Here is a 26,743-nt window from a genome sequence, read left to right as displayed (position 1 = left end):
CACACTCAGCTAATTTTTCTATTTTTAGTAGAGATGGGGTTTCACCATATTGGCCAGGCTGGTCTCGAACTCCTGACCTCAAGTGATTTGCCCGCCTTGGCCTCCTGAAGCACTGGAATTCCAGGTGTGGGCCACCGCACCCAGCCCGGTATTTACTCTTTAATGGAGCTCATCTCATGCCACAATTATGGCTTTGCATTTGACTCAAAATTCCCTATATTGTTGTCCTTTTGTTTACCAGGATGATGAAGGCCACGGCCCCGGTTTGCAACAAGGAGGAGGGGGTGTGTGGACCAGGAGGAGGGGGTAACCCGGGAGACCCATTTCCTGGATGTGTGACGGCTGAATAATGGCCCCACACAAAGATGCCCACATCCTAATTCCTGAAGTCTGCAAATACATCACTTTCTGCGGCAGAAGGGACCCTGAAGACGGGACTGCGTGGAGGGCCCCGAGAGTGGGCGAGCCCCTGGGTTATCCAGGTGGGCTCTTTGTAACCACAGAGTCTTTATCAGGAAAAGCAGAGTCAGAGATGAGAAAGAGAGAGCTTGGACCACACTTTGCTGTTGGCTTTGAGGATCGGGGAAGGAAGCCAAAAAAAGGCAACGAGAGACTCTTCCCCAGAGCCTCAGGAAAGAACACAGCCCTGCTGACACCCTGACATGAGGACTTGCAACCTCCAGAGCCGGGAGACACGCTGTAGTGTTTAGGGGAATTTGTCACAGCAGCAATAGACAACCGATGCCGAAGTCAGCGACACAGCAGGCCTCATCACCACAAGCACGCGGCCAATTTTCACTCTGCGTCAGCAACCGGCACCTGTCCCAGGAAAACCTAAGCCCCAGTGAGCTGGGCCGGACATCCCCCCACCCCTCCCTACCCTCAAGTCAAGGTCTGTCACTTCCTCTACTGGTGTGGCCCCCAGGGCTTCAGTCGCTCCCCTAACCCTGCCTGCACCTCCCTAAGAATGCCCAGCAGCCTTCACAATTGCTTTTGGGGGATGTGCCATCTCTCTCCTGCTGGGACCAGACCGAGACTGTGTGTGGCATGGTTCTGATGACCCTGGAGCAGAAATCTCTGGAGGACGATGACCTCTCATGAAGCAGAGTTTCATGAGGAAAGCTTCAGCCACCCCCCTTCTTCCCCCCGCCACAGTGGAGATGCGTTCCTTCGAGACGGAATACCACCTGTCTCAGCATCACAGAAGCCACCCTCCACACACATCACAGCTGGACAGGGGCCCCTGAGCCCTCACTCCTGCCCCAGGCAGCTGCCTCGGGGCACCACCTCCAGGCTTCTTGAGCCTAACAGTGTCCCTGGCGTGTAAACCACCGAGCTCAGCTTCTGTGAGGTGCAACTGGAAATAATCCCAGCTGATAAACCTGGAGAAGGGGCGTTCTCTAACTTGGCAGCCACTAATCCCACCCGGATAGAGGACTGACGCTGCTGAATTAAAAACGCTGTCACCACTGGCTCCGGTGGGCCACTCAAACGCCGGCACCCAGGGCCGGTGGCCCAGAAGAGGGCCTGGCAGTCTCTTCACCCGGTTGGGCTTTGCAGCTCTGCTCATGCCAGGGGCCGGGGGGATGGGGGGGCCTTGGCTGAGAAATGCCCGGCCTCTGGCTGAGCACAATATAGGGGTGCAGGGATCCCCACTGCATCAAGGTCTCTGCCTCCAAGTCCATCACTTTTTTTTTTCGAGAGAGAGAGACAGGGTCTTGCTCTGTGGCCCAGGCTGGAGTGCAGTGGCATAATCTCAGCTCACTGCAACCTCAGCCTCCTCCTGGGTTCAAACGATTCTCCTGCCTCAGCCTCCCGAGTAACTGGGATCATAGCCGCACTCCACCATGCACAGCCAATTTTAGTATTTTTAGTAGAGATGGGGTTTCTCCATGTTGGCCAGGCTGGTCTCAAACTCCTGACCTCAGGTGATCTGCCCGCCTCGGCCTCCCGAAGTGCTGAGATGACAGACGTGAGCCACCGTGCCTGGCCTGGGTCCCGCCCCATTGCTCCTGGACTAGGACAATCTCCCAGATGTTCTCAAGGGCCAAGTCATCCTCCAACTAACGAAGAAAGTGGACTTGGAGTGACAAGGACGACTCAGAGATTTTCGCTAAGACACATGACCAAAGAAAACGCATCCTAGATGTTCGAGGTTAGGAGCCCAGAGGAGTCTTCCTTTGTCCTGCTTAAATGCAAGGTGAAGAACAGTTCCCTCTTAGGAGATTTCTTTGGAGAATAACATCCAGCTGCAACCCTGGGCTGGACACTCACCTTTCAGTCAAAAACTTAGCCTCATGAATCCCAAATGCCGCTGTGAATCATCCTTGCCAACTTTCATAATTTTCTTACTAGAAAAATGCCTATAGAGGGAAACTGTCAGGCAGTTGCATGGCTGTGATGCACACCAGTGTTTCCCAGCTGCACCCGTCCTTCTAGGACGTCGGGCTCTGGCCAGCAGGTAAGAAGAGGATTTCCCAGGCTGTAGGAAATTCTGATCCATGCTACAGCATGTGGTCAGAGGTCATAAGCTTCATGAGCTACTAGCAGCCGGCTCCAGAATGTCAGGTCCTAACAAGGTTTGAGTGATTCTCCAAGATGTGTTCACTGCACAGAAACACAACAGCACATTAATAAACCCAGCATCAGATCCCAACGCTGGACTGGATTTTATTCTCTAAAAACATTTGGTAAGAGTGAACTGTCCCAGCAATCCTGCAAGATCTGCACATGTGCCCCAGAACTTAAAGGACAATTAAAGAACAAGAAAGAGTGGACCCTCTTCACTTCGATCCACACACGCACTCATTTCTGTTTTGAAACGCAGATTCTCATGGCAACAACAGTGGTACCAGGTGGGAGAGCGGCTTGAAATATTTGGCATCAGATATTCAACGTGGTGAAAACCTTGAACCTCAGACCTGCTACAGGACCAGGGCGGGGAGAAGGAAGCTTCACCCAAGCAGAGAAGAAATTTGAATTATTTTTCTGAAATCAACACAAGGCTGGGTTTGCAGGCTGCAAAGGCATCAAGCACATTCTCTGCACTGTCTTAGACCCCAGACCCTTGGTTTCCCTTCACAGGCTGCCTGCCTAAGAGAATTCAATACTCCAGATAGCCCAATAGCACAGTTTGCACCCAAGAATCAAGCATTTCTGCACAGGGGAAATGCTGACAATACAGTCTCTCTGCATCCATAATTAAGAGCTCTGATAATTAATTTCCATCTCTTAATCAGGGCTACCGAAAAGCAGCTTGCAATTCCAAGCAAGAATCAGATACGGGAATTGCTGATGCCCAAGTGTCTCCCGGGACCCAGAAGGGCCCTGGTGTCTCTGCAGGTTTGTGCTGCCAGGCCTACCCCAGAGTCTGGAGGGACAGCTGAGTGCTTCCATCAGCACAAACTCACCCCACCCCTTCAGCCTCCCCAGCTACCAGGGACCGCAAAGATGCCGGGCCCAAGAGAGTCTCTGGGGACTGCCACTCTGTCAGTGCCTGCCATGCAGATAGCCAGCCCGGGCACTTTGACGGAAAGCCAAGCTCTGCAAAGCAGGCAAGCTGCGGGACAGGCCCGGGGCACCCCTACCGCCTCTGGCAAGGCACCGCTCTTCCTGCCCACGCCGGGTGAGCCGCTGGGCTCCCTCAGACACCCCTGCAAAGCAGAAGCAAAGGCCAGCTCATTTCTGTGCCTTGCAGCCTTGTTTAAAAGGCCAAGCTGAGAAGACAGCAGGGGTAGAAATTTCAAACCTCAAGCAAACAAACAAAGTGGTTTGAATCGTACAGGAGCAGGGATGTCCAGCTGCACCACCAGCCAGCCAGGAAAGGAGCCCACTGCCTCTGCTGTGAGGGTTAAGCGCTGGGACCCCACCTCCGCCGGCCCTTGCTGGCTTGGCCATATGCCCCACTCCACCCTCCCCCACAGCTGGCATCGCCTCTCCAGGTGCAGGAGTGGAAGGTGAGCACATGCAGCTATCTTGGTCTAAGGAAGAAAGCCGTCCCGGGATCCAGCCTCCCCACCAGTCCTGCCCTGGAGGCCTGCTGGCCATCCTTTTACATTTTTGTACATTTTGTAATTTTGTACATTTTGTACATTTACATTTTGTACATTTTGTACATTTACATTTTGTACATTTTGTACATTTTGTACATTTACATTTTGTAAAAGGCCATCCTTTTGCATTTTTGCTCCTATTTGAAGAAAAATACTCCTGGCCTAAGAAAGTCACTAAGCCTTATGATGCATTCAGACCTCAGTGTGAGTGAGTTTATCAGCCTTTCCTGAAAGTGTAGGTTTGGAAAGGGAGGGCTGGTGGAAAAATGGGGAAAGCATACTAATTGGAGAGTCAGGATATATTAAAACACACCTTTTTAAGAAAAATTGTGGTAAAATACACATTACGTAAGGTTTACCATCTTAACTATTTCACTTGCAGGTACCTCAGTGGCATTAAGGACATTTGCACTGTTTTACAATCACCACCACCCATCTCTAGAACATTCTTCCTCTCTCCCAGCTCAGACTCTGTCCTCATGAAACACCACCTCCCTATTCCCCTCCGCCCAGCCCAGCTCTTCCATTCTGCTCTTCATCTCGGTGGAGCTGACGACTCCAGGAACCTCATATAAGTGTAATCAAACAGTGTCTGCCCTGTGAGACTGGCTTATTCACTTAGCAAAATGTCCCCACGTTTCATCCATGCTGCAGCGGCAGAATTTCCTTTTCAAGGGTCAATACTATTCCGTTGCACACACATGCCATATGTTGTTTATTCACTCATCCTTCAGTGGAAATACGGGTTATTTCCACTTCTTGACTACTATAAATCTGTAACATGTATATGTTATCTATTTGAGATCCTCCTTTTCAATTTTGAGACTGAGTTTCACTCTGTTACCCAGGCTGGAGTGCAATGGCCTGATCTCAGCTCACTGCAACCTCCACCTCCTGGGTTCAAGTGATCCTCCTGCCTCAGTCTCCCAGGTAGTTGGGATTACAGGCATGCGCCACCATGCTCAGCTTATTTTTGTATTTTTTAGTAGAGATGGAGTTTTGCCATGTTAGCCAGGCTGGTCTCCAACTTCTGACCTCAGGTGGTCCACCCACCTCGGCCTCTCAAAATGTTGGGATTACAGGCATGAGCCACCTTGCCCACCCCCCTTTTGAATTCTTATACCTGGGATTGGGATTGCTGGATCATATGCAATTTTATTTTTAATTTTTTGAGGGACTTCCATGCTGTTTTCTATACTGGTTGCACCATTTAACATTCCCACCAACAATGTGCAGGATTCCCGTTTTTTTACATCCTCGTCAACACTGTAATTTCCTGAAAAGCACACCTTTTTTTTTTTTAAAGGCCTTTGTGTCAAATCAAGAAATCCCTAACATTGATATTTAATGACTAGAACTCAGTTATTCCTTGAAATATGCATTAGCAAAGCTGCAAAGCCACCCATCATTCAGTGAATGTTGACAGAGCACCTGCTACGCATCCTGTGAAGGGGCAGGAGAGACAGTCACAGATGTGACAGCAACGGCGTCTGCAACCACGAGCCCACGTTCCCGTAGGAGACAGACACAGAAGTGAAGACCTGTGATAGACTAAGACAGCAAGAAAAGTACAAAGAACATGAAAACAGGGCGGCCACACAGAGGCAAAAGGGGTGGAGGGAGAACCTTCAGAGCGGACGTTGGAACCACGAATGCTCGCGGGGCGGACGCATAACCTGCGGCTTGAAAGGCAAGACGCTCCCAGCTGCTGAAGATGAGGCAGCGGAGGGGTCTAAGCAGAGGCGACCACCAAAGGCTGAGACAAGCTCAGGGACCCGAGGAACAAAAGTCAGTCCGAGGTGGACGGGAGGCAGCAAGGTGGACAGCATGGCGGCCACGGGGAGAAGCCTCAGCTTTACTGACGGAAGGCGCTGGAAGGGTCAGAGGACCGCGCGGTCCAGCAGCTCACAAGATCACTTCAGTCGCCGCAGGGAAAGAACCACAGCATGACAAGGAGCTAGACAGGCCAATGAGAAAACGGCTTAGGCATCTGGGAAAGAGAAGAGGACCGCAGCGGAGGAGGGAGGACCGCAGAGGAGAGGAGGGAGGACCGCAGCGGAGGAGGGAGGACCGCAGAGGAGAGGAGGGAGGACCGCAGCGGAGAGGAGGGAGGACCGCAGCGGAGGAGGGAGGACCGCAGAGGAGAGGAGGGAGGACCGCAGCGGAGAGGAGGGAGGACCGCAGCGGGGAGGAGGGAGGACCGCAGAGGAGAGGAGGGAGGACCGCAGCGGAGAGGAGGGAGGACCGCAGCGGAGGAGGGAGGACCGCAGAGGAGAGGAGGGAGGACCGCAGCGGAGAGGAGGGAGGACCGCAGCGGGGAGGAGGGAGGACCGCAGCGGAGAGGAGGGAGGACCACCAGGGCATGTGTGGCACTGACATGACTGGCTGCCACGTGCTCCATGGTTTGAATGCATCCCCCAAATTTCATGTGTGGGAAACTTAATCCTCAACAGGGCAGTACTGAGAGGTGGGGACTTTAAGAGGTGACTGGATCATGAGGACTCTGCCCTCATGAATGGATTAGGGAATTAATGGGTTAATGGACCAGTGGGTTATCAGGGGAGTGGAACTGTTGCCTTAATAAGAAGAAGGGAGCCCTGAGCTGGTCTGTGAGTACACTCAGCCCCCTCACCACAGGATGCACTGCACCGCCTTGGGACCCTGCGGAGCCCCCATCAGCAAGAAAGTCCTCACCAGATGCAGCCCCTCACCCCTAGATTCTCAGCCTCCATAGCTTAAGAAATAGATTCCTTTTCTTTATAAAGTACCAAGTTTCAGGTATTCTGTTATAAGCAACAGAAAACAGACTCAAGCAGGGAGTTCGATTCAGATGAAGAAAGAGCAGTGCCCAGGAGGCCCCAGCATGGGGCCACACCATTCACTGAGAAGAAAGTGGTTTGGGAGAGTGGGCACCAATGGGTCCGTTCTGCCTTGTTGTTAAAGATACAGGTGCCTAATAGACTTCCAAGCAAAGATAATCAGCAGACAGTGGATGAGACATGATTGGGTACCTCACATGCTGGTCGTGTGAAGAGGTGAGGGAGACCTGGCTCGGGCTCTCGGGCCACCCTCACACTGGCGTTCACTGATTCCTCCCTGCCTCTTCCCAGTCGCTCCTCCCCGGCCAAGCCCCCTCCTCCGGGGCCCCAGATGGTCTGTGGATGATGGTTTTAGTTACCTTGTCATGCTGCCAGGCCCCTGTGGGAAGGCCTGCATGATGGGATCTCAGGCGATGCTCTCCCGGGGCAGCATCCTTCAGTTCATTTCCCTAGGACAAAACGAAAGGACATGTGAGATGGTGCCCCAGTGTTTAGACACTTGGTAGAGTGCAGGGGTTAGGAGCTCTGATTTAGAAATGAAACCCAAGGTAGGGCACTGATTCTGCAATCCATAAGCTGTGTATGAGTTGGGACTGATGTCTCTCTTTTTTCCCAAACTGTAAGTTTCCTAATGTACAAAATGCAATGATATTATACTTTATGGTGACTAGACATAATAAAATACTATCTATTAATCAATCAGTTAGTGTCTGTGTCCTAAAAAAGCAACAGAACTTCTCGCCAATTGGAGTTATTAAGCTTTGACCCATCCCTTTCCCCAGGAATACTCTCCAAACATACAGCCACAATGAACATAGAGAAAGTTTGGCAAGATTCAGCCACTCAAAAATAACATAAAACTTTCCAAGGATTAGATGGCTGGAACGCAACGTGGTGAGTGGAACTCCTGGAACCTTGTAGATTCAGAGTCCAAAAATAGGCAGGGAGAACTAAGAGCCCGACTTTTCCAGGATATCCAAGATTCAATGTATTCCACATAAGACAAGAGACCTGACTAAGGTCACCACATGTTCTGAGGCAACAGTTAAGCCCCCAGAGAAAGCTGAAAATGATCTATCACCTCTGCCTGGAGCTATAGCTTTTATGAGGTGATGTACCTAGAGAGGTAAGAGGGAGGAGACCCTGTTTTAGGCTCATTTTTAGGACTTGTCTTCCTCTCAAATATCACCATGGCACAGGAACTCTGAGCTGCCAATAATAAAATCTAATTCAAGACTGGGAGCACCTAAGGTATGATACAGTAACTGCAAATAGGTAGGACAGGGAGAGCGAGCACAGAAACGGGAGCAAGAATCTCTCATTCAAGATGAGTCTGAAAAGAGTAACTGCAGAACACATAAAGAAAACTAACCCTACTAAAGAGATCCCACAAAATCAATAATCGGGATGAATTTACTCCAGAGGAAATAAAAATAATAAAGCACCCTGAAAAGGACTTCAATAAGTTGAGAATCCTAAAAGAAGGAATGATATCCATTACAAAAGGTCAAAAGCGAAGCAGAGGGATAATCAACGACTCACATGGAAGGCTGCTGGAACCACACCAGCTACCAGCTGTCAGGCTGAAAACTTCTCTTCCCACCCCGGCCCCCCCAACCCCCACATTGTTTGTTCTCTGATCACACCCTAGATAAATTAATGCTGGTGGGACACTCCCTTGAATTGAACTGGTTCATCTCCATTACAATATTTCGAGTGCTCAGAGTCTAGGCTCCATTCACACTCACAGTAGAAAAGCAGCAGGGAATCTCTGGTTTCAACACTTCCCACAAGGAGAGAGGCTCCTCCTGGCTATTTTCAGCTTCCTTTTTTCAGTCAACCTTCCCTTTCTCTTAGCCACAGTCAAAACGAGCCCTGCTACTGCCTGGCACCTACATTTTCACAACAATAAAACACAGCAAAGGAACCCAAACATAAAAGACTGTGGTGCTTTGTTCTGAGGAACAATGATTCCCCCAACCTATGGGAAAGTGATTGATAATGAAGCAATTCCCTTCACTCTTCTGAGATGGTCTGGATGGCGTAACGTTTAGTATTGTCTTTCTCAGGCAAAGCAGATCATCATGTAGTCCCACACTGGTTTCTTGAGAGAACTGAAGATTCTTTGGCGTATCCCACATAGCGGAATCCCTGGTAGGTCTTCGGGGTGGAGTGGGTGTACTGATCAAAACACCTGGCTGTTGACCTCAGAGGCTGACATGCCCCAAGGTAAACTAAGGCAGCAATAGCTCAGAGAATTTGAGAACAAGAGACATTTGAAACAGGGGTTCGATTATGAGTTCTGAGGTCAAATTGCCTAAACACAAACTGGAGCCCTCCCAAATGTAACCTTGGGACAAGCTGCCTGGTATCCCTGCATTCTCTGTGACTTAAGGATATAAAAGCTGTCACCCTAGCAGATGTTGTGAGGATTCAAGGACATCAATCTCACAGAACACTGAGCACATCTTACTGCACAGGGTCAAGGCTCAAACAAGCGGCCCCTTCCCTCCCAAAGACACTGCAATGACTGCCTGCCTTTTCCATGTTTGCCACCAAACAGCCACCTGGTTCACACCATCCACCTGTCTCTGCATCTCATTTAGGAAGAGTGAACTGTAAGAAAGGAGCACAGAGAAGAGAAACAAGGCTGGTCTTTCACCCAGTTTTCTGGTGGTTGTAGAAATGCTTCATCTATTTATTCAACTTATATTCCATCTCAGTGATTCAAGGTCAGTTGCCTAACCCATGGAATCAAACCAATCTTCCCAGGAAAAAAGCTCAGAATCTTAATCCATGATATTCCCATGCAAAAGGAGAGAAACATCTTCATCTCTTTCCAGTGTAGCTTCCCAAATTGGTCCAAGCGTGAACAGGCACTGAAGTCAGGTCCCACTCACTATACTGGGCGCAGCCTGCTAAAAGCAGCCAGTCACCGGGAGAACTACTGAAAAGCAACATTGTCTTGAAACTGATGACCCCTCCACCCCACACGTCAAGAATCACAAACGACTCAGTCAAGTGCCAAAGCCCTTCCTACCTTGATGGTAAAAGAAACCCACTCAGTGACAAAGACAGCCAGGTAAAGGCACAAAGAAAATGGCAAAGGTACCAGCTTGAGTCTCCTCCAACCATGAGATCTTATTTGACCGATTACAAGAATCTCACATTGTCCATGCTTGTTTACCCTGAAGGAGCCCAGAGGTGGGCACAGGGACCCGTGGTTCCACATGCAGCTCAGCAGGGAAGCCAGTGTTGGTCCTCACTGTCCCCTGTTGTAGTGGGCACAGATACCACCCTGACATGCATGTGTTAGCAGGCCTTGGAGGGAAATTCGAAGCTTTCTGCTCACCTTTCTGATCCTGTGAAGACGCTGAACGGCAAGGTGACTTACCCTGAAAGGCCTCCTAACTGACCTTGTGCACTACAAGAGCTGTCCACCCAGGGAAGTGGGCAGTACCCCAACTAAATCGAGCCTTCCTGAATTAATCAGCACCACTGAAGAAATGCCACCAAGCAAAATGTAGATCACTACGTGCTGGTTGCACGCTTGAGACCAGAAGGACTCCGAAATGTGGGCCTGGAATCGCAACACGAGAAAACCAGAGTCCCCAGCAGCCACCGTGGTGGCACCGGCCACGACAATCCCCAGGAGGAGGAAAAGGAGGGAGACAGGGTGGGGGCGGACTAATATAATCTGACACACTGTCTGAGTAACAGGGTTTTCTACAGCCTGAGGGGAGGTGCCAGCACGTGGGCGCCTCAGATCACACAAACGCACGCACGGTTCCATGTTGCAGCGTAACCGACACGCTCGCTGGGTCCCCCATCGTGGGGTTTTGATGCTATTGAGTACCAACCACATCTGAGTGCCCAGTAGTCGAGTGTGATGACTCATGCCCGCCGCCTAGTGACAGGGAACTGGTGACTCCCATGCTGCTGAGACCCTGGCGGGGGAACTTTCTGAGCTCCAGCTGTAGGAACCACCCCCATCTCAGCTTTGTGACCTGAAATATAACAATCGTGAGAAGAGAAAAACTGGCTTCTTCAGAAATGGAATGACTTTCTTTTCCAGGGAGGGACATGTAGGCATTGTGACCAGGATCACTTCTGTCTCCGATCCCTTGAGGTTAAGGCCACACACAAGAGGGGTGAGGGTTCCCAGCCCGTGGATGCCCTCTGGAGACAGGGCCTACCCCGTAAGAATAAAAACACACCATCTGTGGAATTTATCATCTGCAGCCACAGAGAGGAAGCACACTTCCTTACTTCCACTCATGCCCACCGGAGCTTTTGGGGTTTGGTTTGAGGGCTCCCAGCACCACGTGTCGCTGAAATCCCCCTCCCAGGGCAGCTACAGAACATGCCTGTTAAGCAGAAAGTTTAATCCATTGCTATCCACTAACACATTAAACAGGAATGCCTTCATTTTATTTTCCAGCTGCTGTGCTGCAAAATCATGGGCAAAAAGTGAACTCTAATGAAGATGAGGGAGGAAGGAAAAGTACCAAGCAAGCCTCCCAAATGCCTCCGCCCACTGGGAGAGGCGCGCAACATGCACCACGGACAGGACCAGACGTTCTGGAGGTCGGGGAACATGGCAAACAGCCGGCCCAGGCCACGCTCCTAGAGGGCAGCTATGGCCCTGTCCCTCCTGTGGGGGCTGCATGGGGAGAGAAACCAGCGCCGACAGCTCTCCCTGTCTTTAGGAGCTGCAATGCTGGGTTTCCATCCAAAACATCCCTGTTGGGATATGGCGGCTACTAATTCAAAACACACACACCATGGACTGACTCCCTCCCACAACAAACGTGTCTGCAGGTGGGATTCCACTTAAAGGGAGGGGCTCCCTACCTCGGGGACTCCCTCCCAAAACAAATGTGTCAAAGCAGCCAGACCTGCATAGAGTCCAAGTGCGGGTGGGGTGAGGGGAGGTGCAGGGAGCCCCGGCGGGGAGGGGGCGTGTGGACTCCCTGTGTACAGGGAGAGGAGGAGCAGGTGGGTTTCCACAGAGAATGCCCCACGGTGCCTGAGGCCACCTCCTGCCTGCTGTGGACTGAATCGCATCTCCCCAGCTTCTCACCTTGAAGCCCTGGTGCCCAGGGTGACTATATTTAGAGACAGGGCTCCTAGGAGGTACGGAAGGTTACATGAGGTCATGAGATCCTAACCTGGTAGGGTCGGGGGCTTTCCAAGAGGAGGACGATCTTGGTGTCCCGCTGTCTCATGCTGCTTGTGTTTCAGTTTTCTTTCTGCCTCTGTCACTGTCTTGTCTCCATGTCTGTCTCTCTGCTCACTTTTCTGCCTCTGTCTCTGTGTCTCTCTGCCTGTCTCTCTGTCTCCACATCTGTTTCTCTGCTTCTCCTTCTGTCTCTATCAGTCTCTGCCTCCATGCCTCTCTGTGTCTCTGTTTCTCTGCCTCTCTGTCTCTATTTCTGTGTGGGAAAGGGAGGTTCTCTCCCTCCAGCTCTCTCTGTCCCGCACCCACCACCTGGCCACAAGAGGACACAGCGGGGAAAACAGCCATCGGCAAGTCAAGAAGCGGCTTCTTGCACCAGCAACGGAATCGGCCAGCGGCTCGGTCTTGGACTTCCGGCTTCCAGGACTGTGAGAAGGAGCGCTCTGTGATTTAAGCTGCCCGGTCTGTGGCATGTTGCTATGGCAGCCCGAGCTAGTGCACAGCCCCTGCGAAAGCAGTGAGGTGTGGACAGGAGCCTTCCCAGGGTCTCCCGAGGCAGCTCAAGGGCCCGTCCGGGAAGAAACCGGGACTTTGGATTCACCGCCTTCCCCATCAGGAGCTCTGGTCAAATCCCCATTTCAACGGACACGGTGGCCACCTCTCTGGGGGGAGAAACTGACATGAGAAAGGAAAAGGCAGGTTCTTTCAATAACTTGATTTTATTTATTTCACTAATCCCTCCATCACCACCACCAATGAGTGAGTAGGTGCCCCCAGTGGGCTCGGCAGGGGGCCCAGAATGAGGGGTGAGGAACAGCCCTGCCCCCAGGCTTGAGGGTGCAGCAGACTGCCCAGGGCGTTCCGTGTGGGGATGGCAGGAAGGCGGGTTGCTATGTATGGGGAGAGGCGAAAGAGGAATTCTCAGTCTCTCCTTGCACAGGTCTGGTCTCAGAGGTGGGTGAGAGGGTCTGCCCAGCACAAACACGTAAGAAATGCATGAAAGACACAGCAAGGCCTCTGGCTCCCAGGACCTGCCATCAGCACTACAGGATTCGAAACCATAAACACCCAGTCTCCTGGCCACACGGGACAGGACACAGTGAGACGCTTCCTCGAGGCCACTGCTCCGTTGGCCTCAAAGTAAAGAGGCTTCCTGCAGGTGCCAGGATGGCACTACAGCCCTGGAGATGGACGCTGCTCCAGAGTAGGGAAGGATTTGGACAGGTAAGCACCTCTGAGAGAGCGGACACATTAATTAACCTGGCACGTCTTTCCCATCGCATCAGTGCAATTAATTCTGGTGTATATGCAATGCAGCCTCCCAAGAGTACAGCAGCTCCTTCTCTGCTCTTCTGTGTCCTCTACCTGTGGTTCCAGAGGCATGAACCGGGCTGGGCTCCTGGTGGCCTCAAGCAGAGCCCAGCAGGGGACATCCTCGCGTGTGACCAGCCCCACAGCGAAGAGAATACATGACGTGGGGAGAAGCTGGACGGGTCCGTGGGTGGCAGGCGTGGAGAGGCAAGAAGGGTTGGGCGGTGAGGACTCTGTGAGCTCCAGTGAGGAGTTTGTACTTTATACAGAATGAAATGCAGGAGCTGTCAAAGGTGTTTAAATGAAATGATTAAAAAAATGTCTGCACTTGAGAAATACTGTCTGGACGGTAAAGGGATTGAAGAGGGTCAGGCTGAAGCCAAAGAGACCAATTTACACTCATTTAGGGGACTAGTGCCAGCGGCCTGAACGGAGATGATGGCAGCAGAAAGCGGAAGGTGGGTCCAGGAATTATTAAAGCACGTGGAATAGCATGGCTTGGTGATGAGAGAAGGCGGCGACACATTTCGGCTTGGGGCTGCAGAGGCAGGGAGGGAGAAAGCGTGGGTTTAAGGGATGGGCCGCGTTCGGTGGTGCTGGGGCCTGGTGAGTGTGAGACGCCACATGAGGCCCAGTGGGAACGCTCAGGAGACAGTTCCCCATGTGGCCCAGAGCTCAGGAAGGAGAGCCGGGCCCAGACTCAGGTGAAAGTTGCACTGACAGACACCACGTTGAGTTGTGGGAGGGGAGGAGCTCTCATTAAGATCAGGGAGCAGGAGACAGAGCTGGGAGAAGCACAGCATCAGAAATGAGCCTGAGCGGATCCCGTGGAGTGCAGGGCAGAAGCAACAGGAAGCCAGCCCTGGGCTGTCTTAGAGGCTGAGTGACCGGAGCCTTGAGAGCAGGGGCCAGCAGGTCAGCTGCTGCTCAGAAGCCAAGCAGGACGAGGATGGCATGGCATCTCATGGATGCAGCACCACGTGCATCTCCATGACCTCCAGGAGAGGTTCTGGCGACGGGCTAAGAACAGGACAGGATCAGTGGGTGGGAGATAAAGACTGAGAGGGAGGAGAAGCTTTTTGCAGAGCCCTGGGTGAGAAGAGGCACAGGGAGACGAGGCCATTGTTTGAGCCTCCTGGCTCATGGATGACCAAGGAAGGTGGAGACAAAAGCCTGGGAGCAGTGGCAGAGTCAGTGACTCCACCTTCCCCCACAGGCGAGTGGGGAGTGGGTGGCTGTCGGGAACAGCGACTCTCCAGGGAGCCCGGTCAATGCTGAGGATGGTAACGTTCGTAGGGGGATTGGAGGGCACAGATGGGCACACTTCGAGGGAAGCAGAGAGAAGCCGGGGGCACCTGGGGACGAGAGCTTGTGGGGGAGATGACCCGGGGGCTTGTGCTAGACGATGCGGCAGCTTTGATTCCCTGGGCATCTATGCTGAGCCAAGAACCAACACAAGCTCTTTGCTTTCCTCCTCTTCTTTCTGAAATCTCATCCAGTCCTCCCAGCACTGCCATGTGGCAGACACACTTGCTATCCTGCCTGTCAGGGAAGAAACTCAGGTGCAAGGAAGTTAAGTAACTGAGTGAGCAGCCTCCCCAGGCATGTGGAGGGGTGGGACTCAAGCCCAGGCAGTGCAGCTCTCAGGTTTGAGACCTCCTGCTCCCCGCCCCAATTCACCTCTGATTCTCCTTAGGAAGACCGTCATCTAGCTGCTCCCTGGGTCCCGAGGCCCAGAACAAGGTTCAGAATCGCCTCCAGTTGGCAGAGGTGGGGGGTTCTGGAAGGACTGGGGCATCTTCCCTTGCACTGGGGGCTGCAGACACAGTCTTGGGGGCCTACAAAAATATTTTCTGGTATTTTTACTTCCATGAAATCTCAAAGAATATATAAAGGAATAATTGTGTACCCTATTCAGGACCAAGGGCCAACATCTGCATTTGGGTTTGCGGCCCTGCTGTGCGGGCCTGAGAATCGCCGTATCGACTGTCCTGAGATGATGAAAAACGAGGAAGGCTAACTTCAACGGGACTTTTGTGCTTGGATGAAAGCCAGGTGACTTCTGCAGGCTCTCGCAGCAAGGATTTTGCAAGAGTTTGAAAGAGATCAATAGGAGGAACTGAATCAACTTCCCGCCAACTGTACGATGGTGTTAACTTTACTTATAAGAGGAAATGTCATTTAAGCAAAATATCACATGACACATTAAGTCACATTAAGTTTGGGTTTTGAATTTTATTGGCGCCTTGAAGTTGTTTCTCTTTGATCTGCTAATTCATTTTGGCCTTATGGTTTAGAAAAGCCGTAAAAATTTTATAGCTGGTTTTATCTCTGGACACATGTAATTGCATTATGAATTATAAATACATAACCATATTATGCTCAAACGTAGACTATGTAGTTATAATATGCAAGTCTGGTAGAATAATATTACATAAGAAACATGTAATTATCAATTATAATAATGTATAATAAAAATAATCTAAGTCAACACTGGCGTGTGCTTGCTAGTATTTTTTCTTTCTGAAAAGGCTTCGTAGGTGGCGCTAGCCTAAAGGCATGGATGGGAGACTAACATGAAGGAAGGAAGGGAAGAAAAGCCGGATGGTGTGAAGCCTGGAGAGGGAGCCTGAACTAAGGAGAGAGGGAGAAACCCAGGATGGAAGGCGAGTGGTTGCTGCTGTCCAGGGTCCTGACAGTAACTGTGCCCTACTCCAGCCCACTCCTTGAGGTCAAGGCCCAGGGCAGTCAGCTAAGTCACCCAGGGTGTGGAGGGACTATTGGGAGAACCCGGGCTTGAAGCCTATCCTAACACTGACCAGACATAATTTGGGGAAAATTATTTAGCCTTTCTAAGTATTCTTGGCAATGTGAGATAATTCATATAAATGTACTTTTCAAGTTGTAAAGGGCAATTTGAATGTGAAATATTATGCTAATAAAGGGATTGGCCCTAAAACAATTGCTTCCGGTTTCCCAGTGGGCGGTAGGGAGGGGGGTGCTGGGGGAGGCTGGAGAGTCACTCCAAATCTCTCGGTTCCCTTCTATTTTCAGAAACTTGCTTCAACCATAACTGATACATGCTATTCCTGATCTGTCTGATATTTCAGTATTGCACATATGCCAATAATGCAATTGCAGGGAAGCACATGGTGCTATTTAAAAACTGTGTTCCTAACACAGGTTAGAGACAAGCTCAAGTGGAAAAATATAAGGCACGAAGCAGATTCTCAGGCGAGTCTGTGACATTTACATTCAACTTTTAAATAAGGCTTCTCTCAGCTTCTGTACAGCAAAAGAAACTATCAACAGGGCAAACAGAAACCTGCGGAATGGGAGAAAATGTTTGCAATCTATCCATTTGACAAAAGTCTGATATCCAGAATCTAAAAGGAACTTAAATTTATAAGAAAAAAAATTAAAAAGTGGGCAAAGAACATGAACATACACTTTTCAAAAGAAGACATTTATGTGGCCAACAAACACATGCAAAAAAGCTCATCATCACTGATCATTAGAGAAATGCAAATTTAAACCACAATGAGACACCATCTCATACCAGTCAGAATGGCAATTATTAAAAAGTCAAGAAACAACAGATGCTGATGAGGCTGCAAAGAAATATGAACGCTTTTACACTGTTCGTGAGAGTGTAATTAGTTCAACCATTATGGAAGACAGTGTGGTAATTACTCAAAGACCTAGAACCAGAAATGCCATTTTACGCAGCGATCCCATTACTGGGTATATACCCAAATAAATATAAATAATTCTATTATAAAGATACAGGCATGTGTATGTTCATGCAGCACTATTCACAACAGCAAAGACACGGAACCAATCCAAATGCCCATCAACGATAGACTGAATAAAGAAAATGTGGTACTTATACACCATGGAATACTATACAGCCATAAAAAGGAATGAGATCATGTCCTTCGCAGGGACATGGATGGAGTGGGAAGCCATTATCCTCAGCAACCTAACACAGGAACAGAAAACCAAACACCACATGTTCTCACTTAAAAGTGGGAGCTGAACAATAAGAACACATGGACACAGGGAGGGGAAAAACACACTGGGGTCTGTTGGGGGTTGGTGGCAAGGGAAGGGAGAACATCAGGAAAAATAGCCAATGCATGCTGGGCTTAATACTTGAGTGATGAGCTGATAGGTGCAGCAAACCACCATGGCACATGTTTACGTATGTAACAAACCTGCACATCCTCCACATGTATCCCAGAACTTAAAATAAGATAAACAAGGCTCCTCTCAATAATCATACTTCATCATCTTACAAGTATCTGCAATGCACACTCCAACTTACTAGTGGGAAAGACGCATGGTTAAATTTATATTTGTTTCATATCGGTCAGTACACTCAGAACACAGGCAGCCCCAAAGGGAACCCTTTTCTACCAAAACAGTGGGGTTGAACTTAGGAGAGGACAATGAAGCCACACAGCTGAGGAGGTCAAAAATGGAAACGCTCACGTATTTCCAGTGGAGATGTAAAATGGTGCAGCCACTGTAGAAAACAGTTTACTGGTTCCCTAAAAAGTTCAACAGACTCACTACATTACCTAGTAATATACTCCTACATTTATGCCCAGAGCATTGGAAACAGGTGTTCAAATACTTATACACAAATGTCATGGCAGCATTATTCATTATAGCCAAAATGCAGAAACAACCCAAGTGTCTGCTGACAGATGAATGGGTAAGCCAAATGTGGTCCATCCATGAAGTGGAGTATTCTTCCGCCTACAGAAGGAATGACATGCTGATTCATGCTACAATGGGGATGAACCTCAAAAACATCACACTAGGTAAACAAAGCCAGACACGAACGTTCACATGCTGTATGATTCCATTTACATAAGATATTAAAGATCAGTAAATCCACAGAGACAGAAAGCAGATTCATGGCTGCCGGGGATGGAAGGAGGAAGGAAAGAGGGGCCACCGAGCAGGTACAGGGTTCCCTTTGGGATGATGGAGAAGTTTAGGAACTAGATAGAGGTGATGGTTGCACAACACTGAATGTACTAAATTAAATGCCACTGACTTGCCCACTATAAATGGTTCATCTTATGTTATGTGAATTTTACATCGATTTTTTAAAAAGATGCCACCTAACCTCCCAGCGAAAGAGTCTGAAGGGCTAGAAGGCATCAGTCCCTAACTTTTTTGGCACCAGGGACCAGTTTCATGGAAGACAAATTTTCCACAGACCAGGGTGGGGGGAATGGTTTATGGGATGAAACATCTATCTCAGATCATCAGGCGTTAGGATTCTCCTAAGGAGCGTACAACCTAGATCCCTCGCAGGTGCAGTTCACAACAGGGTTCACTCTCCTATGAGAATCTAATGCCGCAGCTGATCGGATGGAAGGCAGAGCTCAGGTAGTCATGCTCATCCTGCCTGCTGCCCACCTCCTGCTGTGTGGCGCGGTTCCTAACAGGCCACACCTGTACTGTTCCATGGCCCAGGGGTTGGGGACCCACACTCTAAGGAAAAGAGACAAACTTGTGTCCCCAACAGCATGTTTCCATGGGTGTCTCCTGTTGAAAAAAATGTCACCTGAGTGCCACTCTAGTGTGTAAAGACATCATCCTTGAGACATCCAAAACACAACCAGTCACCGCATTTGCTTCTCTACCAATCAATAACAATCTCTTCCGATGCTAGAGGGAAAACTGAGGCGGGGAACCTACTGAGACTCGTTATGTTCCTTATGGCTCCTGCCCTAGGGACTTTCAAGGGTGATTTTTTTCTATATGTGATTTTAGTACGACCTGTTGACTTCAGAATTAAAACCCTGCATAAAATGAACCTCTCCCAAACGCTTGTTCAGACTATATAATGTATGGTAATTTATAAGGCATATTCCTCTGACTCCCAAAAAATGATTCAAGAATGCTTGTAATAAAAATATGTATGCGATAAGCCAGTTAAGAATAACAGTTTTTAAAAGAAAAGGAAACAATATACAGAAGACTTTATACCAGAAAATCACATAAAAAGGGTTTTTACCTATTGACTGAACATTACATTTATGCTCTGAGTCTGCCAGCTGCTAATGCATGAAGGAAAACTTATCAATTATAACTTTATTAATGTAAAGTATGTGCCTCCTAGGATTTTGCCACAAATAACAAGGCAATGAAAAAGACTTGATTGCCTTTTTAAAAAATCACTTGCTTTTTCAAGAGATGATTTATGAGTATTGCTGCAATATGCTGCTACTCCCTAAAAAGCCTGTGTCTTCTCACCTTCTCCTTCCAGCCTGGGGCTTTTTCTTCATCACACTTCAAATTCTTGAGCACGGCCACATTCAGTTACATGAGCAATGGAAACGGGTGCTTCTGCAAGCTGGTCCGTGACGCACATTCCGGCTGTGAACTTGTACAAATTGAGCAGCTCTTCATGATGTCTGCCCAGTCAGGACAACCATGCTCCCCTCCCCAAGGACTGATCACTTTGAGTGATAACTGACTGAATTTGCCTTACACACAGAGTGACTCAGAGACCTCCAGGTATTGGAAAATGTGCCCTCGGTGGCTCACGCCTGTAATTCCAGCACTTTGGGAGGCTGAGGCGGGTGGATCACAGGGTCAAGAGATTGAGACCATGGTGAAACCCTGCCTCTACTAAAAAATACAAAAATTAGCTGGGCGTGGTGGCATGCCTGTGGTCCCAGTTACTCAGGAGGCTGAGGCAGGAGAATTGCTTGAACCCGGGAGGCGGAAGTTGCAGTGAGCCGAGATCACACCACTGCACTCCAGCCTGGCACCTGGCAACAGAGCAGAACTCTGTCTCAAAACAAAAAAAAAGAAAGAAAGAAAATGCAGTCTTAGTTTAGATCCAAATCTATCTTCTGCTCATCAAGTGATATTATCTACGGCCACAGAAATCAGACAAAATTCCTTTCCAAATACATGTTTTCAGATATTTTTGTTAAATTGTTAAATTGAAGTAAAACATATATGAAATGCATAAATCACAGGTGTACAACCCCATTAACTTTTACAGTTACACACACCTGCATAATGATGACCCAGCTGAAGGACATTTGCAGTCACCTCAAAACTCTCCCCTGCCTCCTCCCAGCTGAGTCCCCAAAAGGTAACCACTGTTCTGATTTCTAGCCCCATGAATGTGTTTTGCCTGTTTTTCTCTTCTATGTAAATGTAATAAAATATGTATTCTTAATGTCCGGATATTTATCTCAACACATTATCTAGGACTCACCCACGTCTGTGAAATGGCAGCCCTTCATTGCTGTGTAGTATCGTCTTGCATAAATATTCTGAGATTTATCTATTTATGTTCAACTATTATCGAACACCGGGGTGATTCCAGTTTGAGAGCATTAAAAAAATAATGCTGCAAAGAACATTCTTTTTTTTTTTTTTTTTGAGACGGAGTTTCACTCTTGTTACCCAGGCTGGAGTGCAATGGCGCGATCTCAGCTCACCGCAACCTCTGCCTCCTGGGTTCAGGCAATTCTCCTGCCTCAGCCTCCTGAGTAGCTGGGATTACAGGCACGCGCCACCATGCCCAGCTGATGCAAAGAACATTCTTGATCATGTCTCCTTGGAGGCATATGCACAGGTTTCTCATGATTCCTCGTCTGGAAAAGAACAGTTGGGTCTTCGGAGATGCATGTTTAGCTTTTACTTAACAGGTTGGAAAAGTAGGGCATGTCAAAAGAAGACGCACAAATGGCCAGCAGGTATACGAAAAAATGGTCATCATCACCAATTGGAGAAATGCAAACTGAAACCACAGTGAGGTATCATCTTCCCCCAGTCAGAATGGCATCATGAAAAAGCCAAAAAATAACAGACACTGGCAAGGGTATGGACAAAATGGAATTCTTACATCCTGTGATTGGGAATACAAATTAGTATAACCTTTATAGAAAACACTACGGAGCTTTCTCAAAGAACTAAAAATAGAACTACTGTACCATTCCAACCAGCAATTCTACTACTTGGTATCCACCGAAAGGAAAATAAACCATTATATTAAAAAGACACCTGCACTCATGTGTTCACCATAGCACTATTCACAATAGCAAAGACAAGGAATCAACCTAAATGTCCATCGGTGGATAATTAAAGAATATATAGATACATACATACACACACACATATACATACACACACACACTTGCACACACCACAGAATACTGTCCAACCATAAAAAGAATGAAATTATGTCTTTTACAGCAACACGGATCAAACTAGAGGCCATTACCTTAAGTGAAACAACTCAGAAAGTCAAATACTGCCTGTTCTCAGTCCCAAGTAGGAGCTAAACAATGTATCCTCATGGGCATAGATAGTGGAATGATAGGCTGGGCATAGTGGTCCATGCCTGTAATCCCAGCACTTGCAGAGGCCGAGGTGAACAGATCACTTGAAGTCAGGAGTTCGAGACCAGCCAGGCCAACATGGTGAAACCCCGTCTCTACTTAAAATACAAAAATTAGACAGGCGTGGTTGTGCGTGCCTGTAATCCCAGCTACTCTAGAGGCTGAGGCAAAATTGCTTGAACCAAGTAGGCAGAGGCTGCAGTGAGCTGAGATCGCGCCACTGCACTCCCGCCTGGGTGACAGAGTGAAACTCCATCTACAAAAAAGAAAGTAGAATGAGAGATACTGGAGGCCTCAGAAGGGTGGTGGGGTGGGAGGGGATGGATGACGAAAAATTACTTAATGGGTACGATGTATAACATTCTGGTGATGGTTCTGCTAGAAGCTCAGGCCTTACCACATAATATATCCATGCAGCAAAACTGCACGTGCACCCCTTAAATACATGCAGATGAAGTGGGAAGTGTGAGAGCTCCCCTGGCTTCAGGTCTTCACCGACTTCGGGGCCGTCCATCCTTCTCTGTGGAAGCATCCTGGTGTGGCACAGCGGTGCCTGCAGAGGTGTGAACATACAAGTTCACCCATGTCACAGATTCGGCCTTTTAAAAGCCAAACGGTAGTGATTTCAGAGATTCCAGCAGGTGTCCCTTCCATGAGAGTCCAAACCCAGGTGCCTCTAGGAGTTACACCTAAGCAAAGTAGCCTGGGCGAAGGTCATCCATAGTGGGTAGGATTGGTGCAAAGAGGAGAGTGTCTACCTGACTAAGCTCCAGCTGGGTGCAGCCCGTGATGAACATGGGCCACCATGATTGGTGCCATCATTATTTTTGAAGTGAAACCAGAAATCAGCATTTTTATGTACAATGTCCCTACCTGAAGATGTTGCCGACTAAGGAAAACCTGTCTGAAGCCCACCCACTTGAGGTTCACTGGCTGCCCTTTACCCAGCTCATGTCAGATCTGTGCTGGCAGACTCCCAGCGGCGAGGGCCTTGGAGATTTTCAGCTTTTCCTTAGTGAGCAGCTGCTGCCCTGTTCTCTGAGACTGATGAATTTATGATAGTGCTTGGGGAAAAAGCACTACTAACCAGCCGGGCACAGTGGCTCAAGTTTATAATCTCAGTGCTTTGGGAATCTGAGGTGGGAGAATCACTTAAGGCCAAGATTTTAAGGTTAGGCTGGGCAACATAGCAAAACCCTATCTCAACCAAAAAAAAAAAAAAAAAAAGGTTTTTAATTAGCTGGGCATGGTGGCACATGTCTGTAGTCCCAGCTACCCAGGAGGCTGAGGCAGGAGGATGGCTTGACCCAGGAGGTCAAGGCTACAGTGAGCCAAGATGATGCCTCTGCACTCCAGCCTGGGCAAGCAACAGAGTGAGACTTTGTCTAAAAATAACAACAACAGTGACTAACACACTGCACAAACACTACTCTAAGCACCGTTACACGGGCTCACTCATTTAATTCCTGCAACAAGCTCAGGAAGGAGAGCCTGGCAACAAGCCTGAAAATGCAGATTATATAGAGATATAGATAGATAAATAGGTAGACAGATAAATAAGTAGATAGATTTTTTTTTTTTTTCTGAGCCAGGGTCTCGCTCTGTCACCCAGGCTGGAGTGCGGCGATATAATTTCAGCTCACTGCAGCCTCGGCCTCCTGGGCTCAAGTGATTCTCCTGTCTCAGGCTCCCCAAGTAGCTGGGACTACAAGTGTATATCACCACATCCACTAATTTTTTGTTTGTGTTTTTTGTGGAGATGAGGTTTTAGTTTGCCCAGGCTGGTCTCAAACTCCTGAGCTCAAGCAATCTCTCTGCCTTGGCTTCCCAAAGTGCTGGCATTACAGGGATGAGCCACCATGCCCGGCTGCAGCATTATTTTTAGTCCCCATTTTACAGATGGAAAAAGACAGACAAAAGGCACTTAATTAACATCGTGATGGGTGTGTACAAAAACTAGAGAGAGAGAGAAAGAGACAGATTGGCTTGCGGAGGTGGGGGACAGGTTCTCACCCATAAATGTAAACATCACCTTGGGTTAACCGACATCATCCCCTGGTTATCCCTGGCCTTCTGAAATGCCCATGACCCCCAGAATAGGTCGACACTGTTAATCTCTATGCTTAGCAGTGACTGGCTGAATTTATTCCAAAACAACAGAGCCTCAAGAATGAAAACAAAGCTCTCGCTGGATTTTACGAATCCTCCTCAGGTAACGATTTCCCAAAGGTCTTTAGAATCCCTTATTAGCATCAAAAAATTTCACCCTCATACCCCAACTGCATGACAGTATCTACACTTCCATTTACTTCAGCCATAGTCAACCCCTGGGCGCTTACAGATCGGCCAACTTCTGCAATAATCTATTCCCCAACCAACCGGGCCCCGGGATACAGAAGTTGCTGCAAGCCCCTGTTGTCCAATATGGTGGCCACCAGGATGTCTGCCTCTTTCATTTTAAATTTAATTTAAGTCAAATAAAATCCCAGTATGTAGAGCTTAATTTCCTTCTTCTCAACTATGGGCTGGACTTGGCGACTTGCCTCCAGAAGTGAGAGAAGAGAGGAACAGCAACTTTCCAGACACGACCTTCACCAAGTGACCATGGTTCGTATCACCAGCAGTAAGGCACACTGATACCATGAAGCCCATGATTTGGCATGACGGAGTGGGCGCGTCCCTTCTGGGGTATTTTTTCCAAAAACCTAGAACTCCATTCTAATCATAGATAAACAAGACAATCCCAAATTGGGAGATATTCTGTAATAGATCTGGCCAGTACTATTAAAAAGTATCAAGTTACAATAAACAAGCAGGGGCTGAGAAACTCTCACAAATCCTCATGGACTAAGGAGGCATGTGTGGTGTCTTGGATGGGATTCCAGGGCAGAACAGAGATGCCACCAGGGCAACCTATACCCCAGCTCTTCCTAAACACAACACCGACTGCTGCTGTGTATTTGCAAATGCTGGGACTGGTTCCACAGAATGCATTCCAAGCGAACACGAGGCCACAGTTTATCTTATTGGCTTTACCCCAAAAGCTTTGCCTTCTGCCTCTGTAGCTGACATTCATAAGACTGAAACTTATTTTCATGAATCCCATTTTGCTACTGGCAGCGTTAGGACAGGGAGGAGGGCAGGGAAAGAAGGCGGCTCCACCACTCTGCAGTACAAGGCAAACAGAGATGGAGCGCAGGACCCTGGAGGCCTCGAGCACTCCCATGTGCTTGCTGTGCTGCCATCAGCAAATGATTTAACCTCTTTGAAGTCCCACTTCCCTCTCCTATAGAAATGAGTATTCTGGCTGGGCACCTCACACCTTTAATCGTAGCACTTTGGGAGGCTGAGGCAGGTGGTTCACAAGGTCAGGAGATCAAGACCATCCCAGCCAACACAGTGAAACCCTGTCTCTACTAAAAATACAAAAATTAGCCAGGCGTGGTGGCATGTGCCTGTAGTCCCAGCGACTCGGGAGGCTAAGGCAGGAGAATCGCTTGAACTCGGGAGGCAGAGGTTGCAGTGAGCCAAGATCGTGCCATTGCACTCCAGCCTGGGTGACAGAAAGACTCCATCTCAAAAAAAAAAAGAAAAAAAACACCAAGAGAAATGACTATCCTGACCCGTACCTTTGTGGGGTCATTGGGAAGGTTAAAATAAGCAGCCTGTGTGAAAAATCCGGGTACACATTAGAAGGAAAATGAAAGTGAGTTTCTGTTCACCTCACACAGAATTCTCAGCCCAGGCTATACCCACATGGTGCATCACAAATTGCAAAGGAAACTCCTGTCCTATCATAAATTCATCAGCCCCGGAGAACAGAGCAATACATCCTGATTGCTTTTTATGGGAGGAAATGAGATTGCCTCTCTGTCTGGCATGGAGAAGTCATTAGAGAGGCTGTGTCAGTGCTCAGATCCAAGTCTGGATCATGCTTGAAGCTGCCCCTTTGGCTGGATGAGAAGACAGCTCATTATAAGCACCCATGCCCTTGCTCTGTCTCCCTCCAGACGGAATTGTCAGCAAATTTGCCGTTTCCATTTTATTCACACAGGATCACTAGACTCCAAAAACCGACAAAAGTGAAATGCATGTCAGTAGAACCCCTCCACGTAAAAAGACAAACAGGGCCTCACGTATTCCTCAGTGTGGCAGGAAGGAGACGATTCAAGATGGCAGCTGGTGATGGGATTTGGCCATGGAGATGTTTTACACAGACACGTGTTACATAATAATCCTCAACATTTAAGAACAGAAAATTCAATACAAAAATGAAAGCATACAAAAAATATTTTAAAGTACATTCTTCTTTCTATATATTCTCCCCAAAAGCACCTTCTGGTGGAAAAAAATTTTTTTTTAATGTGGCAATCTTGGGTCTGCATTTCCATCTGGTCATAATTAGCTGTAAACACCCGTATGCCTGTCTTTGGTCCTTGCTGCCCTTACTCATTTCATTGCTCATTTCTGGGATCCCTCAGAAACTTCAACTCAGAGAGATGAGATGATTTAAGAACGATCACACAGCGAATCCACTCAATGTCACTCCTCCAGTGCCCAGCCACCTGCCCACCTATGCATACAACTGGCCCTGCATTTGCATTAATTCGCACTGTCAAGAAAACCTCACTCCCTGTGCCACCCTGCATGCCAGAGTCTGCAAACTGCAGCTCTTGAACCTCTGAGCTATAATAAGCAAGTATGTTTTCTAAAATGGCAAAATGGATTTCATAGCATTTGCATCAATAGAGTGAGTCATGAGCATTACAGAGCTGCTGCCAATACAGCCTGCTTCCCAACCAACTTCACAGGCTCTCCGAGAGAGGCTCGAGAGTCACGGGCAGTGACAAACCTGGCCTCCTGCTCCCACTCTTCCCTCCCCATGTTGCCTGGGGATCAGGCAGGGGCCCATCTCCATGCATTTCTAGCACCGGGTGAGGTGGGAGGAAGCAGGGTGGTTGAGAGCTGGGCAGGGAGGGCCTGAGGGTGGCAAAACTG

At 48.6% G+C, this 26,743-nt stretch overlaps 1 protein-coding gene across 16 annotated transcripts in view; it reads right to left on the bottom strand.

The window, feature by feature from the left end:
- Window positions 1-26,743, bottom strand: part of RIMBP2 (RIMS binding protein 2) — a 311,373-nt gene that overhangs the window by 118,200 nt on the left and 166,430 nt on the right. For all 16 annotated transcript variants that reach the window (XM_074402014.1, XM_074402021.1, XM_010347625.3 and 13 more), the window contains exon 3: window positions 7,231-7,320. The gene's annotated coding sequence lies outside the window, so the exon portion shown is untranslated. The remainder of the gene's footprint in view (window positions 1-7,230; window positions 7,321-26,743) is intronic.

Source organism: Saimiri boliviensis, chromosome 7 (assembly GCF_048565385.1).
Source record: "Saimiri boliviensis isolate mSaiBol1 chromosome 7, mSaiBol1.pri, whole genome shotgun sequence".
Taxonomy (NCBI): domain Eukaryota; kingdom Metazoa; phylum Chordata; class Mammalia; order Primates; family Cebidae; genus Saimiri; species Saimiri boliviensis.
Note: the sequence above shows the minus strand (reverse complement) of the source record. Positions and strands in the feature narration are given on the sequence as shown.